This window comes from Phoenix dactylifera, chromosome 6 (genome assembly GCF_051530095.1).
Source record: "Phoenix dactylifera cultivar Ajwa chromosome 6, Ajwa_hap1_PhDact_Kaust_v1.1, whole genome shotgun sequence".
NCBI classification, from domain to species: Eukaryota; Viridiplantae; Streptophyta; class Magnoliopsida; order Arecales; family Arecaceae; genus Phoenix; species Phoenix dactylifera.
In genome coordinates, this window is record NC_143195.1 from 871,168 (window position 1) to 875,664 (window position 4,497).

General features: G+C 42.5%; 1 pseudogene across 1 annotated transcript; it reads left to right on the forward strand.

Annotated features, from left to right (window-relative positions):
- Positions 1-595: 595 nt before the first annotated feature.
- LOC148703052 (putative metal-nicotianamine transporter YSL14) lies at positions 596-3,525 on the forward strand (annotated as a pseudogene). Its single transcript, XR_016395669.1, has 5 exons — positions 596-706; positions 860-1,020; positions 1,219-1,408; positions 1,552-1,792; positions 2,780-3,525. The product of XR_016395669.1 is annotated as a putative metal-nicotianamine transporter YSL14 (transcript).
- Positions 3,526-4,497: the final 972 nt, after the last annotated feature.

Here is a 4,497-nt window from a genome sequence, read left to right on the forward strand (position 1 = left end):
ATGTAACAGGGCGAGGCCATAGTACGGCTCGGCATGTGGCTCAGGTCGGCGCACGGTCAGGCGAATCATTGTGCTGATGTCGGCGGTGAGGGCGTCGTACGACCCGAACCAGTACGCTACCAGGCGAATCATTGCATTGGTGTCGGAGGTATGGCCGAGATCAGAGACTTATCATGGTTGACCAGACTCTGCTGGGCTAACTTGCCGTGGAGAGCCGAGGATCCGTAGATGTCAGGAGCCATGCGCATTAATTGTGGAGTAAGCCGGAGATCCACATTAATGGTGGAGTAAGCCGGAGATCCGCATTAATGGTGGAGTAAGCCGGAGATCCGCATTAATGGTGGAGTAAGCCGGAGATCCACATTAATTGTAGAGTGAACCGGAGGGTTACAGCGGCCATGCGCAATAAATGCTGAAGCAGTGGCAGGGCATGGTCCTCAGTTGGACCTCGGAGGAGTACGGCCGTAGTAGGTGGCTGACAAGGATAGACCTTGAGCGTCAGGATTTTCCTAGGTCGGAGGTCTCGAGGTCGGATGTCTTGAGGTCGGGCGTTCCGAGGTCGGACGCTGACTTCAGCTGTTCAGGGTCGGCGATTATGCGGCTTCTTGGGGGCATTTGTGTCACTTGGGGGAAAAATCTTATTCCCCCAACAGATCTCTTCCTTGTTAGTTTTCTTGGACTCTTCTCCCTTGTGCCTCTAAGGAAGGTAATCCTTGGTCTAATCATACATCCACTGTTTTAAATGTTAAAACTCGAGAAGCAATCAATCCATCAACTTAAATTGGAATACGATCAAAAGTATACGTTTCAAGCTGGTGCATTTGGTATAAATTTTACTGACAAAAAATATATGTTGCAGATCATGATCATTGACTACAAGCTGACCTATCCAAGTGGTACTGCAACAGCTTTTCTTATTAATGGCTTCCTCTGGGGATTGTTGCAATGGTTTTACACTGCCGGTGATGACTGTGGATTTGCAAACTTTCCTACATTGGGTCTTAAAGCTCATGAAAATACGTACAATGCATAATCTCTACATCCCTCACAAATATCTCTTTTCTTATTTATTCATTTCTGCTAGTAAAGGGGGTTTAACAATGTAAGATATTCATATAAATTAAAGCATCTAGCTTTAATTTATTGATTTGCTAAGATCATCATTCTCCTCGCTCAATTACTTACGTGTCGGTGGTATGATATCATGCATTGCTGTAGATTTTTCTTCAATTTTTCCGCAACTTACGTTGGAATCGGAATGATCTGCCCATACTTTGTGAGCATATCTGTTATCCTCGGAGGCATCCTTTCATGGGGAATCATGTGGCCTGTCATAGGTAATAAGAAGGGCAGTTGGTATCCTGCAGATATCCCATCAAGCAGTCTTCATAGCTTGCAGGGCTAAAGGGTAACTATCCTCCACTCCTCTTCTTCTGTTGTTCTGGCAGCTTATGTTTCAATTGAACCTTCTAATCACAGGAACAACTTTATGTACACCAACCAAGTTAGCCCTGTTACTAAGTCTTTTTTTTTCTTCTTCATATCCTGCAGATCTTCATAGGCATTGCGATGATTCTTGGAGATGGTCTCTATAACTTCGTCAAGCTCCTATTTCGAACAATTTCTCCCTTCATTTTCACAAAGCGAAGCAGAGATTCCATAATAATGCTTCCTGTCTCAGATGATGGTTGTCGTACCAGCACGACCGCCACCATATCCTTCGACGACCGATGCCGAACTGAATTCTTTCTTAAAGATCAGATTCCAAAGTCAGTGGCATATGGGGGCCAGGGCCAGCCCGAGCCCTAGGCGACCGAGGCGGTCGCCTAAGGCCCCGGGCCAATGGAAGGCCCCGGGAGGCTGACCAAAAGGAAGCAAAGGCCCCATATAAACGGGATCAGGAGCTGGCTACGAGTCTTCCCCCCTCCATCGGTGGAGAGTTTCCTGGCCTGCAGAGGGGCAATTTGGAAAGTTGGGGACAGTAGTTTTGCTTTGGGTGGGGGGGGGGGGGGGGGGGGGGGGGGAGAGAGAGAGGAGGGATTTGGTTGGCATGATAGACGGCTGAAGCCACTCTTATCTTTCATCCTTTCTCTTTTTTGGTTTTGGTCTTGGTTTTCCTTCCCTCACATTACTCCTGATCCAGCTGGACCATCCGGAAGAAAGATAGGGGGATTGAAGATGGACTTCTTGGAGGGTGGAGATTCTTTTAGTGTGCTCCTCTCGGTTTCTTCTCCCCTCTTGAGTGGTAGAGAGAGAAAAGGAGGGAGGGGGTTGAATGGCTGCTGTGCCGTGATGTTGCAGTTGCTGCTTGGGTACTCACTTGAAGGGGAGATGGTGGGATGGGACTTTTATTAATTTGATGGAGTGAATTTCCCATAATGATCCTACTTTCTCTTATAGAGATGTTCCTTTATGGACAAATTCTTTTCTTTACCTTGACCATGAAGTGCCATGGGATGACCTTTTCCTATTCGGCTCTTGCTTGACATGGTAAACAGTATTGTCAAGCATTATCTCAGTAATTTAATCAGTTTCATGGCCCTTCATTTAGAGTAATTACTTTTATATGCTTTCACTCAAGAATTATATTAAATTGAAAAAGCTTCTTGTCTATCTTTGCTAGATTCGTGGTTGAAATAGTGTACTTGATAGCTATCTATTTTCATATATTTTTTTAAGTATTTTATATTTATTAAAAAAATTATTATTAAAAAAAGTTATTATTAAAAAAAAGAGGCCTCATTCATTGGATTCGCCTTAGGCCTCAGAATGTATTGAGCCGCCCCTGATGGGGGCAATGCTGCCATTGCTGCCATCTCCACTGCCACCGTTCCCCACATCTTTCCTCAACTCAGATGGTACCATGTCTTGGATTCCTACATCTTTGCACCGGTATTAGCCTTCTGCAATGCCTACGGTACCGGCCTCACTGATGAATCTCTTGCCTCTACGTATGGTGTGCTTGCCACCTTCCTTTTTGGAGCTTGGGCAGGTCATTCGAATGGTGGTGTGATAGCAGGCCTTGCAGCTTGGGGCGTCATGACGAGCATTGTGTCCACAGCTTCAGATCTCATGCAGGACTTCAAAACAGGATACCTGACATTAGCCTCTCCAAGGTCCATGTTTGTCAGCCAAGTAATTGGCACTGCGATGGGTTGTGTGATTGCTCCATGCGTCTTCTGGGTCTTCTACAAAGCCTTCAATGACCTTGGCTTGCCTGATAGCGAATACCCAGCTCCCAACGCCCTTGTTTTCCGAAGCATGGCGATAGTTGGTGTGGAAGGCCTCTCGTCGCTGCCAGAGCACTGCCTCACTCTCTGCTTCGTATTCTTTGCTGCTGCTATTCTCATTGACCTGATAAGAGATTTGACTGGAGGGAAGAAGGTAGCAAGGTTCATTCCTCTCCCAACGGCAATGGCGATACCTTTCTATGTTGGGTCGTACCTTGGTATTGATATATGCATGAAGTTCCTATCTCGGAAGGTGAACGTCAAAGTTGATGATTTCATTGCCAAGTTAACATAGTTTCCTCATAGTTGATGGACAATAAATCAAGAACAGAAAATGGATTCAGGGATCAACAAGGCAAGCCGCTTATCCACCACCTAAGTTGACTTTCTGCGTATCTTTCAATTTTTAGTCAATTTTTGTCATGCAGCCTGTTGTTCATGATTTAATTTTGGCCGTCTGCATTAGATGTTTCAGCGATAAAGTTCTCAAATTATGGATTGTTTTAGCTTGATTAACTTTTCAAAATATAATATTCTTGATGGGTATCCAAAATTGATTTTCACCCGCCTTAAACTCAATACACTTTTTTATTATCCAGAGCTAAACCAAAGACCCAACATTCCAAAATAGAAAGGTCCTATTTTAGTTCTCTCTATTTTTTTGTCAGCCACTCCAAGAGAAAATATCCACTACCATGGACCACAATTTCATTGTGTAATAGGGATACCGGTATATCTCTGTTTATTTTATTTGACGAATACAAATACAAATATGAATATTAATCGGATGCAAAAATTCATCTTTATATTTATTTTGAATGAATATGAATACAAATCGGCTAGAGACAGTATGAATATAAATATAGACATAAATTGGAAACTTAAAATTTATATCTATAGAATCAAAAACATTATTAAGTTGATGGTAAATTAGGTTAATAGCATATTAATACGGTCATGTATTTTTTTATAAATTTATAAATAATATATAAAATTAAATAATATTATAAATAGAAATAGATATTTGGATATAGATCAGTTTATTCATATGCATTTGTATATTTTTTTTGATAATAGATATGAATATTAATATTAGTTGAATATTTAAATTTCTATCAGCATGCTTAAATTTCTATCTGTATTGGATGGATATTAATCAGTCCACTCTCACCCTCATCGTGCAGGCAGCTGACGCCGTTTCTTCTGCGCAGCCAATAGAAACGTAGATCCCGTTGACTAATAACTTTATAAACAGCCAGGGATCCCG